At 26.7% G+C, this 17,036-nt stretch overlaps 1 protein-coding gene across 3 annotated transcripts in view; it reads left to right on the top strand.

Annotated features, from left to right (window-relative positions):
- The first annotated feature begins 6,454 nt into the window (after positions 1 to 6,454).
- The window catches only part of LOC107162459 (uncharacterized), a 32,459-nt gene continuing 21,877 nt past the window's right edge, over positions 6,455 to 17,036 (top strand). For 2 of the 3 annotated variants that reach the window (XM_089219585.1, XM_015509373.2), the window contains exon 1: positions 6,455 to 6,701. The gene's annotated coding sequence lies outside the window, so the exon portion shown is untranslated. The remainder of the gene's footprint in view (positions 6,702 to 17,036) is intronic. The other variant, XM_015509368.2, reaches the window with a different exon arrangement.

Raw genomic sequence — 17,036 nt, forward strand, 5'->3', positions numbered from 1 at the left:
GACCAATTATTAATAAGTTAAAAGCTAACAGTTAATATTAATTAATTTAAATCGATAAGTTAAAAATTAATATGGAAAAAATATTAGCTTAACAAATTTAAAAAAGAATCTATTTATTTTTTTAAATTAGTATTTAAAACACATAAAGGGCGGTTGTATCTAATCATAGAATATATACCAATATATATACAGGTATTTTATCAAAAAAAACGAACAGAAATATTTGTGTTTTTATAGTATTGAATTATTTTTATTTTATATTAATATTTTTTAGATTTTTTATTGAAACAGAAAAGAGGCTTCAACAACTAGGGTTATTAGCCTTGTGCCCTTGTGTACATATTAAATTGTATGAGTTACATTAATAATTAGAATTCAAAAGTTACAATAGTCTTAAATTACGAATACATGTTAGTCAAATATTATTTACAATGTTAATTTGTATGAGACAATTTAAGATTTGTATGGTGTTGTCTTCACACAGAGAGCTTCTTCTAAGTGGTTGGGTATTGATTAATATTTATAACATATAAAAGAAAAATTTAAAAATGTTTTCAACTTGATGGATTATTTTCCAATCAACTGAGAAAAGCCAAATTATTTCAACTTTCAATTAAATTAATTAAGTTGATTAGAAAATAAACTATAACTAGTTAATGCCCATATCTTTGTATATTATACGGATCACGAATGTAATTATTAATTTGTACATGCAGGTCCAGGAAGTGAAAACTTAAATTTATGATTATGTAAATTGTAAATCCTATCAGTCTCCAGAATATAATTAATAATTATTGTTAACCTAGATTTTTTTTCTCTTTTCAAAAATCATAACCATCTAAATTAATATTTTAAATTGAATGTAGAGAACTTTTTCGTCATATTATCTCATAATGATAGATACCTGATGGCTGGTATAATGATATATTTATATATGAACCCAAATTGTATTGTTATACATATAATTTTTAAAAAACACGCAATATTACACATTTTGAGCAGACATTTATTTTAAAGATACCTATCTATAAGTAAGATCAATTGTAAATTGTAATAATTAAAGTTGAAATATAATTTATTATTTTGAGAAATAATGTATATTCTAAAAGTATAATAGTATTTAATTTTTATATTATAATCATATCATCGAAAATTATTGGAATATTGGCTATGACTGATTTGTCACATCCAAATACGTCTAAATATATAATCACTGAACATTTTAAAAATGAAACCTGACAAAAAAGTATAAGAGATCAGTTTAAAATAATTTTTTTACATTATTTATGACTGAATTAACCATAATTATGAAAACATTTTATTTGTTTCAAATCGAAATTAATAATACACAATCCACACTATTTACTTTACTTTCACTTTTATTTAATTAATTAACGACATTATAATTATTGTTTATAGATGTTTTCTCCGCAACGCTCTTTCAGCAAACTATGTAGGTATATTTATTCGGTATTGTTTTTATTGTTTTTACATGACCTAGTTAAGATAAAATATGCATACGTACCCATATGTATTTGTGTTTTATGTTTAACACGAAAAAAATCAAGCGATAAACATCACTATTATAGGATGGCGGTCGTTTAAACATCAAAATGTATATTCAATTTTCATCCAAAGCTCATAACATTTAATCGAGGGCAATATAAGCTTATAAAAACTTTGGTAACACTCATCCGGTGGAATAATTAGCAAACACGCCCCAGTGATGTTGATGCTGAACGTTCGCCTACAGTTGACACGTACCTTACTTAACCCACACTATATACACGTAATATATTATTATGTATCTACAATAAAACAAGATATTGGCTAAAATTTTTGGTATTTCTTATGAAAAACTGAATGTGAAATTATTTAATTATTTTTATAAGATATTAATAGCCAATAGGGATTATACTAATAGATAAAAAACTTTAATAAATATTGAGAAAATTTGTTACACGCCAACTGAAGTCAGTGTTTTTAAGGAATGAAGTTAAGTTTTTATTAAATGTTATTTATTCAGTTATTCGTATGAAATATACCTACAAAAAATGCGTTCAAATCATAAAAATATCTTAAAATGACAAGGAATTTTTTATAATTAAAAAAAATTATGAAAAATTTAAATTAAAAGTTTCACTTTTCAATTATTTGGTCTATGAAATACATTTTGTGCACGAAAAGCAAAGTTTTAGAACATTTAGGAAAAGATGGATTTAAATTTGCATTCAAATCCACGCTATAGTTATTATAGTGTTTGAATTTAAATTATATACTTTTCATTCTAAGTACTGTTCAATTAATGATACTCGTATGAATAGGTACACGTAACACGTGATACTCATAGACCATAATTATATAATGCAACTAAAGAGCACCCACAGAAATACAAACCGGAGGGGGAAGGCAGTCTCTGATAATACAGCGCACACACTATTTTTTTTTTGTTTTATAAGTGATAAGTGATAAAACAATACTAATACTAACTAAAATATCTGTGGCACGGCTCCCCCCCTCCCCCCCCAACGGGTTTCCACGATCAATCCTGCGAATATAGTTAAAAGTATTATTCAAAAGATTTTGATTTGTTTTACTATAACTTATAATATTTCAGGAGAAATCCCTTTCAACCAAATATAATGCCATCTCTTATTTAGTACTAATTCCTAAGTATTAACCCTACATCGAATACATTTAAATTTTTGGTTTATATTCATAGTTTCTATAATACTCATATTGACTACGATTTTAAACTATACAAAGTACATATTATAGACTAAACAAAATTTATACTATTCGATATATGCGTAATGCGTAAAATAACGAAAAATGTCATAAAATGTATCGTATAGCTATGTACCTATATCAACAGCATTGTTATTATACTATCAGAGGCCTCGGTCTTTGTTTAGCACTGGTGATGACAACATCGTTAACGAACACGTACAAGTGCTATTTATGTATTATTTGCCTGTATAGGGTGCACAAATATATTTTTCAATTGCAAACAAAACTAATAAAAGATTAATACAAAATAACAAATTAAGAGAAATTAAATCCTCCACCCTCCCTTGGATGCATGATATGTTACTCCCATGCTGACATCAAATTATCATCGACATACAACGAATTGGCCACACGTTATACATTCATGAGCATTTAATGAACAAAAAGGAACAACGGATATATGCACCTCATGTAACACTGTGATCACAGTAAAACATCTTATAACTGAATGCCTCCTCGCAAAAGACGCCAGACACAAACTGATGCTCCCCAACAATCTGTGTGAAATACTTGCACCAAACGAAGGGGGAACATCATCACTTTCAGAATTTCTCAAAGAGACCTTCTGCATAAAATATAATAGCATTAGCAAAACTTAGAATATCACACAAAATGTAAACATATTTCTCTTAAAACTTATTGTATAAATTTTTCACCTATTTACAATTTATTATTTTGTAAAAATTAAGTAAACTATAATATGTATTTTGAAACGCCAATAGGCAATAACCCCAGTAGTTGTGGCGTATTTGTTATATAATAAAAAAAAAAACTTATAAAATAAATTCTGAAATTATTTATATTGTATTTCAATATTAACTTGAATAAATTATATGTTATATATTATTTATTATTTAAGTAATAAACAGATCGTTATGATAGGCACAAAAACCCCTTTTCAAACATTTTTAAATAACTTTTTTAACAATAATACTGAGTATCTATACTATACATAAAGAAAATGTGTACTACCAATATAAAATTCGTATATTATTAATTATTACTATCTATATTATAATGTATTACAATATAATATTATACATGAATTATAATAATATAAATATAATCATTGGGTACAATGTTTTGTTTTTAAAAACCACAATATTATATTTTTAAAATGTTTTTAAAATAAAATACAATATTTCATAAAACGTCTTTAAAAGCAAACAAGACTCTGGAGTGAATGGTGGATCTAACTAAACAGAATACACACACTTCATATACACCCCTAAATGCATAATTTCTGTATATATTATTAACGATTATTTATCGAATTGAATTAGCGTAGTATCATATATGCTGATATTGCATAAAACGTAGATGGATGACATAATATGTAATCATGTCAGACTAGCATAGATAGATAATTTAGTAGTTAGATCTACAAAATATCGAAAAACAATTTAATGCAAATAATAATTTAACTAACTCAATTTATAAAATGCTCAACACACATGAGCACACAAAAAAAAAGATAATAGATTACGTTTCAGTGTCTCTAAACAAAAAAAAAAAATATATATGCATAGAGGAATTCACTATACATAAAACAGTATCAATACATTTATTATCTTTAATTTATCAGTTAAATATTGTTTGAAAAAATGTATATTTTCTAAAGATGTTAAATAACATATTTTTTAACGTTACATGTTTAAATACAAAAAAAAAATGTTGTGACATTTTATTACGAACAATGTAACATAATTAATATCAAATTTATGATGTATTAAGTATTTTAAGTTAACCTTATGATTCCAATGAGGTATATTTGTAGAAACTTTCAGAGGAATAAATAAATGTTACTAACTGACATTCTGAACTTTGAGTATTATTTAATAAATTTCAGTAGCAGTATTATCTACATGATAAGTGAATGACCAATAAAACAAAAAATTCAAACTATCACAAGCATGTGTTATTTATTTTTGGAGAGTTATTTAAAAGTGAATATTTATATTTTATACAATACATTATTTAGTAAATTTTATAAAAAATTTGAAATATTATTATTATATTTTTACATTGAATTAATATTTTTATCCTGAACAAGTAAAGAATACAAATGTATCCCAGATAACTATACTACTTAAAAATTATTTTATATTTTTAAAGTAATATGTTGAATGATGTATTCACTGTTCTGAGTATTTATTTAATATGGTGACAGGTTGTAACAATTTGGAAATGACTATCAGAATATGTGATTTTTATACATTTATCTTTTCACGTATTTTAAATTCATCTTATCTTTTTAATGTTTTAGTAGAAACTAGAAATGTAGCTAATTTAAAAACGAAACCAAATGCATTGCATAGTGGGCATATCTTTAACCAACTTTTTTGTGCACAATATTGATAATTATAGTATTTAGTATATGTTATAAAGATTGGTCTAAATGTTAGCGAATGTCATAGGTGAATTTAAATGGAAAATATTGTAGTTAAACTTCCACGCGCATACACAAATTTTCAACAAAGAATTAAGTCGAAATATTTAAAAATTTAAAAAACTCGGTGACATTTAATCCGGTTAGTTGAAGATTGAATTGGAGATGAAATTATGAACTACAATATTTTACTTATCATAGACTTATTACAAAATTATAACTATCTTGTAATTGGATGATTTTAGTATTAATTTAAGAAACGTTTAACATTATATAGGCTCATAATAATAAAGTGATAATACTATTTTTTTCTTAGATTTATCAAGATTAAATATACTGTGTTCATTGTATGGATGTATAATAATAAAAATATCGCGTTAAAAGGTTTGGTATTTATATTGACATTTAATTAAAATCGTGTTACACAAGTAATAGTGACAAAGTGTGGATAATGGTCTTAAAGTCCTGAACAATATTTACATGACTATTATAGTATTACAGGCATTGTGTATAGGTAATAGCCTATTATAATCGTCAAAGATTTATTTATTTCAACTTTTTACTGATCACAGTTGAGTAGTTTTAATTGTGCGTCTGGAGAGCAATTGAAAATGTCAATTTATATGAATTAAGCTAATTCCGGTTTTAAACTCGAAAGTTTCTTTAGAAAGGTACAATAATTAACATATTTTGACTTCTTAGCGTTTTGGTTTCATAAATCCCAATTTCAATAAAATCGTTTAACCATACAATACCTATGTATGATGTTGTCCTATATATTATATATTTATAATTTCCACGAATATACCCGGATAAAATACAAATAATATTAATAATGCAACATAAAAATATAAACTGGTATTTCAATCATATAATAATATTAAAAAAAATAATGTGTGCACTGTCTGTCCACTGATTGCTCTGATGTATTGTAATTTCGTGCAATACGTTTTTTTCCCATCAAGCCAAAATTCTACACTAATCCTCCTCACTTGCCGGTACAGCGCGAGATCAGCCGGTTAATGGACCCGGTTTTCGACAATTTTATAATAACAGTGATCATAATAATGAAAATAAAATATTGAAAATCTGAACGTACGATTCTATATAGGTTGTGTGCGCGATGACGGAGAGGGGTGAAGGGGTGAGAGGAAAAAGAGACAACGAAAAGAAAATTAATGTAAAATCCATCGTACATGGCGACAGCCGGACGGCGTAGACTCCGCCTCTTAAGACTTCTTCAAACCGATAGCCAGCGAACGGTTTCACCACCATCAGGCATCAGTTGATCCGCAGCGCGCTCGACTATTCATTTTACGTACGCGAGTCTAATATACATATTATTATCGCTGGTTTCGTTTTTTAAAATATATATGCGCAACAATTATAATCCGAATTTTACGCTCGTGTATCGATTTAGTGGTCTTGTCACCTGTGTCGTACTGTTGTTCGTTTGTCGTAAAAAAATATGCCCGCAGTACATATAACGCATGAGAGAAGATAAATTGTATCACCGACATTGGTAAGTATTTCAACTCGAGTCCTATTAAACATTCTATGAAAATATATTTTTATATTAGGCTGGTTAATTGTTGTCCTCGTGGTTATACGTTAATTTATTTTCATGAGGATTACTTTACTCCACGCAGTTTGTTATTATTAGTTAGCGTTTTTATTTTGTCTTTTAGCGTAATTACCTATTTACTACTGAAATATATCTATGAATAAGTTGTCTCTATTCATTGATTTATCCTTTACATAATATCTTAAACTTCTTTAACACTATGTTGTTACTTTAAATAGTAGTTAATTTAATAGATAATTATCTAAAGACTGTCGCAATTCCAGTTAAATACACCATACCTATATACGTTTATGTAGCTGGTGTACCATCACTAGTTCAGAAGTTAGTCGATATTAAATAAGTTACATTTTATGTACAAAATTTAAAACGAAAAACTTTGTGTTAGCTTGGATATTTTTATATTTTTATACACGTGATTTGTATAAGACGGTTACTTATAAATTATATTATATAATTTATATAAACTGTATTAGTTTTTAGTTTATAAGCTTGTTATTTGTTTCTCAGAAATTATAGTATGATAATTTTTTTTATTGATTTGTTTTGATAAACGATGTATGATAATTAACCTTTGATGTTTAAATAATGTTACCATCGTTCTTTTCACCTATTTGAATACAAATAAGGCTTGTCAAAATATTTTGGAATTCGATGGTAATTTTTGCTACAAATCTTCTATGTGACTATGAAGCTTATTAATATAGATATTATTAATTCCAATAGTTCTCATCTTAACTAGTTGGTAATAATAAAAAATAAAAATAACTATAATCTGTACTTATAACCCGGTGATAAAATACCTGTTTTTTTTTTCAATATTTTAGAAGAGTATATTTGTTCGGTTTGGGGTGTTACACAATTGTACGTTAAAGAATAAAATAGTTTTAACGTCATTGCAATAATTGACAGTACATCGATATAGGTAATATTATTTATTTTATATTTTCATATTGATGAGTGAGTTATTCCTAAGGCATTGTGTAAGACAGTCAAAATTTTATTTGTTACCATTATGATTTAACTGGCCAGAAATCCTTACTAAATTTATTTTTATTTTAATCAGTAATAGTTGATTTAATTTTAAATCTGACGTACTAAGATATCAAGAATTATTTGTGACCTGCAGCAGGTTGATAAGATTTAAGATTTCTCTACTTATTGTTTAGTTTTACACTTTTACGTGACATGCGAGAGATTATGATTTTGTTGAAGCAAACATTGGACTGTTTAACGTTTAACTCTAATGGTAAATACGAATTCCGTTCAAAAACGTCACTACATATTATTATACAATTGTAGAGATATTGACTGAAAATAAAAATTATTAACTATACAGAGTGGTTAAAAATGGAATGATAGAACGAGAACGGACACTTACATTGCGTAGTAACTTTGCAAGTATAATTATTTGATATTTTACATAATATCAAGAACCTTAATTTAGTATATAATAAAATAACTTATGAAAACTATCAAGTCTTATCTTGTAGAAAAATGATAACGAAAAACATTGAACATTTTCGTTAGCAGTGTTTTACATATTTTCATTTATCTACATTTTAAATAACATTATATTTTATTTGAATTCTTCCAATACCAAAAAGTATCAGGAAATTCGTGATTTTTTTTTGTCTACTCGTATATAGAAAATATAATACTGTTGTTGTGATTAATTTTTTTTCAAAATTGTTTTAAGCTAAAAATGTATTATTCTATTGTAGTATAATGAAATTAAATTTGAAATCTATTGATTATATAATCACCTAATCAACTAGGTATCTAACTAATAAATATCACCGCAAGATGTGGTGCATATTAATTTATAATTATTATTAATATTTTAGCCCTTAGGTATTATTATTTATTTTTAATGGGTGGATGAGACGTACATTTTCGTACTTTGTAATATTACAACAGACGTGTCGTAATCGTAATTAATTTGTATATAATATAGTAATAATAATAAAATACAATTTCGTACCATCCGTGTTCGAATTGTCAACCCGGCGAGATAAGCATCGGCTATATAAATTCATCTCTGTCGAGGGCAACGTGCATTAACCGTCGCGGGTGGCTATATATATTATTTAGGTAGGTATAAGTATAATGGTAGTAAAAAAAAATAAAAATAATAGTTGGGTTGTCGAGACGTAAAACACGGAAGTCCTTTTTACTAGATAATATTATGATTATTGCTGGCATATACTTATAGAAGTATAGCAGGTAGGCGGTTGCTTACACAAGGGGTGATGGGCTGTGTTGGTAGGCGGAGTGTGATGATTTGCGGGGAGAGGGTCGTGGAATCGAAAAAATTCGAACCCTCACGGGACTTATTTTTTTCATGATGCTATACCACAATACTTTCTATATATTATATAATTATTACCCATATAATATAACAGCATTATAGATTGGCAATTTGAACAGTGGACACGCACGCGACGAGGGCGGAACTGCGCATCCACCCTAATAATTGGTCAGGAAAATCCATCGGTCCCATGGCAACGTAATTTTCCTAGTGACTTTTACCATGCACATACGCACACACACGCCCTTTTTCTCGAATCGACGTCCAAACTTGAAACCTATGACGACGTACTTTTTGCGACAACTTTCCTCGATGATGATGCCTCCCCCTCAGTGACGACGGCCATAATTAATATACTTATAGTTGTATTTTGATCCTACTGCCACAATGTTTATCAAGTAATATACTCTTGTGTTATTAATTATTATTTTTAATATTATAATATTAAAGTTGCTTTTATACAACTAATTACTTATAATAATAAGACACCGTTTAAATATGCGTAGTGCAAATATACTGCAGTTTTCAGTTATTTTAAGTATTTGAATTATTTTTCATCATAATGCTTGAAATAATAATTATATATATATATATATTAATTTATATTTTAACGTCTAACAGCTTATAATTACAATACACGATATAATATTACTATGATTAAGTCTTTCTCATTTTTGCGATGTTGCAAATCATAATATTGCTTTAAAATTTTAAAATATTTTACATTTTACTCAATATATTTTGGTACCTTGTCTCATCATTTTAATTCCTATTGTTTTTAATTCTTTGGAAGAAATACTAAAAAAAACTAACCAAACTATTCTATAGTTTCGTCGATTGTTCGGTAAGTTGATACCCAGATCATCAGTAATGTATATAAAATATAACAATATTTTATTTTAAATGTAAATGTATGTTAACTTTTACTCGGTATAACTAATTGTCTTTTCAAATATTTACATCAAAATCCTCTCATATTCCCTAGTTTAGTATAAATCTGATGTTATACTGATATACCGTAACAGAGATAGGCAACGTTTTTATATTTACCGTACCGCGTAACAATAGTAATAAACATTTTTATTGGATTGTTGACTTTATATGATATAATTCATGTCGATATATTATGTAATCTAAAATTTGCATACGTTCATATAAAATGCACCTATTAATTAATTAGAAATATAAAATAAATAAAAAGTGTGCAGTTCAGTGTTCTGACTGTTGAATGATAATATAGATATAATATTCTGATTCTAAATATAAATATAATTAATAAAACTTTAAATTACCTAATTAAAAAACTTTTTTATTAATACATTTATGAATAATATTAAATTAAAAATATATGAATACCTGAATATCTGGATTTTTAGATATCCTCAAAATTCAAATTCGCGGATATTTCAATAATTATTCTCTGCATAATATTATATTTTAATGAATTCAAACTTAAAAATGAAAAATATATCATAGAATATTGTTACTTTTATATTATACTACCATAATAGTAATAGATTTACCTGTGCGATCAATAATCATATTAATACCAAACGAACATCTCAAGTTAAAAATATCTACCAATACGCTATATATATACATATATATATATATATATATATATGTTATACTTATAGTTTGTTTCAGTCTATAGGTTCTGTAAATTTATAATGATTACAATATATACATTTCAAAACATTAGGGTATTTAAGAGTTTACGACACAATTATTATTACATGCGTATGTATTTTATTCTTATTTCTATTTATTTTTCAAGAAGATAAAGTATATAACTTATCTATTTTCCGTATTTATGTTTTTTCTTTGTATGTATTGTGCGAAACTATGTACAGCGTTAAAAATATTCTGGAATGTGATAAATTTAAAATATTATTTTGCATAACTAGTTATTATTCTTGTCTAGTTAGCACAGCTTTAATATTTTTTACTCCAAAAATAATCGGTAACCGTCATATTTCACAATTAAAGTTTTAACGTTTTATCGATCTCAGTACCTGTGTGACAAATACCCGACAGCATTAAAACATTTAAAGAAAACTAATTTTAACCCTTTACGTTTCATAAGATACACATTGTTTCAAATGTACCTATACATCATCATGCCTAATTATCGGGGCTGCGCCTGCTGATCTTCCCTAACTGCAAAATATCGATGAGTTTAACTAATTGATAGCGAATCAGCAATATTATTGAACAGAAACTGTGGATAATAAAACTATGTTAAAAACAATAAAAACGTATACATGTATAGTACATCATTATTATACTTTTGAGTTTATAATTTTTTTATTCACTGAAACGAGTTTGCTGTGTCGTGTCAGATCAAATGAATGAGGATGTTTTTGTCACACGGCCTTAGATTGACTTTGCTCCCGCGAGTGACTGTTAAAAATTAACATTCCTCAAGTCGGCATACTGGATTGTCCAGATCCTGTGAGGTATTACGAGATAACGCATATATTAGTATAAACAGTTAGGAGAATAAAATACCGCTTGTATATGTGTTTAGCAACTATAAAAAATAAAGAGGAAAAAACAAAGATCATAATTAACGACCCAATAAAAGTTGTTGAATTTTTTTCTTAATTATTGTAATTATGTTGTACTAAAGATCATGTTTTCTAAATTCTCACGGTAAACACTCATTAAAATAATAATATTTTATTAAACCTATCTACTATATAATATTAAATATTATAATATGTAACTGCACGGTTAAACTTCACATTAGGTACTAACCATAAGATATCTAAAGTTACGTCACAGTATCTATGCAAATCACTAATTTGAACAACACATAATAAAGCATTAAAAAACTATTATCGACCAACCTAATTTGGTCAATTTTAAAAGATAATGTAATTTTTTAATACATCATGCGTTAGGTATTCTCATACCACATTAGTATAGAGCTTCAGGTAAAATTACATTTTCTCACATCAAAGTATTGTATTTTACTTTACAAAAATTAAATTAATTTGATAAAAGCGCTTATTGGAAATATAAATTTTAAACACTTAGTAAATAGTAAATATTAACTAGTCCAGGTAAATTAAATTTTATACGTTTTCCTATCTTTAAGAGTATTATCAAACTTAGTGGTCGTTACACAAGTATTTGTTGTATCCATTTTACAAGTGCGTAACATATCAAATTTACGCTCAGCAGATCATGTGGGTTATTGACGATAATTTTGCAGCAAGTTTTGAGTGTATAATACATAGTGTAAATTAAAAATGCCCATAACTCACTTAAAAACTGACGTATCGTAAAAGCCCACACACGAACACAAATAATGTTCTTACAATAAAGTTTAATAATAGGTCGATTAATTCTAGTTTTTAAACTAACGAAACTAAACATGATCTGCTGAGCATAAATTTGGTATGCACCGCATTACCTGTATAAGACTGAACCAAAATTGTCTATTTTAGCGTCCTCTTAACAATATTCACTATCCAATACCTATCCGTGCAGAGTCGTCTGCTCGTACTTGTCATTGTCAATGTCAATGTCAACAGCAGTTCTTCCTCCGATTCTCGATATCATGTAAAAGGGTTGAATGATATTATCTATATTACATATATAAATTTGATCAAATTATGACAAAAACTAAACGTATCCGATATATTCAAATATTTTATTAAATATAGCCGCGCGTCCAGATTCATCAGTTATAAAATGATTCCTTGGATATACCTACTACTTCATGCGATATATTATTTTAAAGCTAACAGTTTTTTAAAAGACAAGTCGTTTATTTTTGAACATTATGATCCGTACATGATAATTGTTTAATTTATAATTTAAAGAATAAAAAGTTGGTTCGAAAAAAAAAGAAGTAAAGATCGAGTAACCCATCTCTATATATTTATATAACATGACCTTTACAAATATATATTTTAATTAAAATAATTAACTAAATTAAGTCACAGCTAGGAGACTTCAGTGAAAGTATTATAGAAAGAAAAATATTAATGAGATATAAATTAGTTCCATATTATGGTTATAAATTATAATATTTCGAATTATATACACATATATATAATATACGATTATTCTATATTAATATATAAATCAGCTAAATCAATATTGTGAGTAAAATTTAATTGTTGATTATTAGCATTTTATAAATATATATCTTGATGATTTCATTCTGGTGATTTAAATATACTCCAATTGAAATCTAAAAATTTCATATTTTATTAAATCATTGGTTTTCAAGTAGTCATTGGTCTATACACTATAATATTTCGTTGGTGTTTTACAATTATTACATTTAAATGATTTTAGTGAACATTAATTATTTATAATCTAACTATATTTTAATATGAAGTATATACCACGGCTGGTAAGTTTGTGCAATGGTACTCTAATAATAAATATTTCATTCAAAAATCTATATGTATTATTAATACCTAATACATTCATATCGTTAAAATCGTATTAGGTTAGATTTCCTGGTTGTTGACGGATTGTTAAAAAAAATGTTATTCAAATAACTTTTAAATCAGTCACAACGAGTTTAATAACACTACGCTACTGATGGGACCGGTTTGCGCGGTCACACGAATGAGATTAAAAAATATATAATTTATAAATCCTAACACAATCATCTTGGCCCGTGCATTTTAATAATATCAATGTTGGTTTATTATTTATACGCCACATTGTGTATATGTGGTTAATCTGTTAATGACACACACACTTGCATAGTATACTAGTAAGTTTTAAAAACAGAAGACGAGCTTATCCTTTTGTGTATAAACACGACATATTAGGTGCATTGCGTTTTCGATTCGAGCTGAATATTAATACGTCGAAGATGTCGATGTAGTTACTTAAGACTTGTCCTGTATATTATATATTTTCTATCGATTTACAGTATGTTAAAAAACAGCATCGAGATGATATGATGTGTATTAAAATAATAAAAAAAAAACACTTTACCTTTCTGTAGATTTGCAAATGGTTCTTTTTTCTTTAAAAACGTGTTTTTTCATCAGTATCGCCAGAAGTCTTGTCGGTTAGTTTGATATTGCAATGACGTACAATGGCACAATGCAGTATAATATATATTACATAATATAGAGATATACGATAATAATATATAATATATATGGATATACTTCAATCAATTTTCGATATATTTTTTTTAATTTGTATACATCAAATAACTAATTGTCAGATTGCAATGAACGATTCATATTGTCGTATTGATTAATGATAAACATAAGTATAAACTTAAACCATATATCTTGCAGACACATATTATATTATAATATCCAATACCTTTCTTATGGCCTTGGCAAGTTATTTTAGGTCATTACTGAAGTCGTTTATAATGTCACATTTTATAATCATTTCGACAAATCCTGTAGACGTTAAACGGTTCAATCTACACACTTTCAATACCGGATCATGTTACAAATTATACACTCATGATAACGTGATAAAAACAATGGTTATAGATAAATAATGTTTATGACTTATAAGCATAGTAGTAATGATCACATTTTTTTTTCTGTGCCTTATAATAATATATAGTAAATATCGTACAATGATTTGGCTTTTAATCTATTATCAAAACACTTGTCGTCTCGTACTGATCTGATAAAATACAAGGATAGTATCGTATTATTATTAAAAATATATAATGTTTAATAATGTCATAATGAAACTTAGAAAATTGTAAAGGTATACCTACGCTCACAGGGCTCACGGCTCCATAACGTTAAACTACTGTTGAAACCATCACTACTATGTATATGTACGTATATGTATACGTATCGTATGTATAATATTATTTCTTTAAAATATAATATGAATTGCGATTAAAATATCAATCAACAAATAATGTTTGAATTTGATATCAAATTATCAAGTATTTAATAATAAGTATAGATAAAAAAATAATCTAAAATTGTTTTTTATTACTTATGCTTGCTGAACAATTGATATTGATTTTGGAATCATTAGGCGTAATACTAAATTCATAGGATTGCAATAGTATATTTTTAATGAACAAAGTAACCTTAAGATTACGATCGATGTTTTGAAATTAAGATCAAAATAAAATTAGTTATTTTATGTACATAATAACTTGAAGATATTTTCAAGTAATACTTCATATTATTCATTAACTTCGTAGGGATAATAATGTGTATACTTATTATACCTATTTACTATTTATTTATTATTATAATATAATCGCTCGGTAGACTCAGTCAGATAAGTATGGAATTAATAATACATATTTAATCAATTAATTTTACACACACATAAAATATTCTTCAATGTTTTATTTATTGATCATTTGAATCGGAAATATAAATTAATAATATTACACTGCAGTAAAGCATGGTAATCATTCTATTACATCTAATGGATATAAGTATACTATTTTACATTATAGTACCTAATATAGCTTATCGTCATTTTTAATAACCCTATTTACTGTTTAGATTTTATAATATATTAATATTTAATATTATGTGCGCGCTTGCACGCTGTTCGTCCATTTCGCTAAATCAGATTGTAATATTTGTGATTTTTGAAATTTCAAAGTAATTCGTCACTATAATGAATTAACTAATTACAAACACGTTAGTTTTTCTATTTATTTTAATGATATTTTAATGAACGTAATTGAGATTTATATGTATATTATTAAAAAATTGAAGACATTGCATGACTTCATAACATATGACGAAACATTGTACATTTCTGCACAGTTTAATCTATTATTAACCTAAATAAACTCCAATATTTATTGCGTTTGTCTCAAAACCATAAAATATCATTACGCCCAAGACACACGTTCGCCCTTTTCTAAATCACTGAAGGGTTTTTATTTATTAGGTCGGCGCTATAAGACAACAATATAGTCTGCATTATACACATTATTAAACATACTTGTATATATTTACATACACAAACACACACACACACACACACACACACACACACACACACACACACACACACACACACACACACACACACACACACACACACAAACACACACATACATCTACATACATATTTAGTTATCAGAACACGCCGATTGACCACGAGTACACAATTACATACTTAAAAATGTTATTAATAAGGTTCCTCCTACACATATATATTCTTGTCGTTTATATATGTTTATATAATATATATATAAACATAGGTATATACATATCATAACATAGGTAGGTATATAATATATACGATTTTTCAATTTTTAACTGTTTTTAACCGAGCGCATGTTTATAGTATGTTTTTTTTTTATATCCAACGAAAGCAAAACATATGACGGCAAATTATTATGTAGCGTTTAAAATTCTGCTCAGTATAAGAATATCGTAAATGGTCCAGTTGGTTATCGTTATTGGACAAAAAAATACTACAACCGGTGACGCTCATGACGTGTGTCCAATTGTCATATATTTCTGTGAACATAAATTATTATTATTACATAATGTCTCAGAGTATATTTTAATCGGCATACAAACAATAATAATGTGTATTATGTTATGGGTTGTTTTATAAATATTAGACAATAATAAAATCAATTAGATTGATTTCAGAATGTTGTTTAAGTGTTACATATTAATTATATAGACATATAAAAATTATATAATAATATAAGCTTAGGCTGATATTATGCGAATAAAGCCAGTCCACGTTGTCGAGATTATACGAGTTATATTTATCCCGATTAGAATGGAAATCTATGAAAGACCGTTTTAAAAAATGCCCAGAGTTTTAGTAGAACAGAAAAATCTCTGTATTCGGGTTAACGCTTGTCGTAACCGCGGTTGTTATTTACCGTGGTACAAAACCAAACCAAACCCAAACAAACAATATCAGTACAATAAAGTAGGTATTTTAATTCAACTGTAAACTGATAGTAAAAATATAATTACAGATTATTTAAATTAATCGTGGTGAAT

The sequence above is a fragment of the Diuraphis noxia genome, unplaced genomic scaffold (assembly GCF_037042655.1).
Source record: "Diuraphis noxia isolate RWA-SAM2 unplaced genomic scaffold, SU_Dnox_SAM2 contig0002, whole genome shotgun sequence".
NCBI lineage: Eukaryota > Metazoa > Arthropoda > Insecta > Hemiptera > Aphididae > Diuraphis > Diuraphis noxia.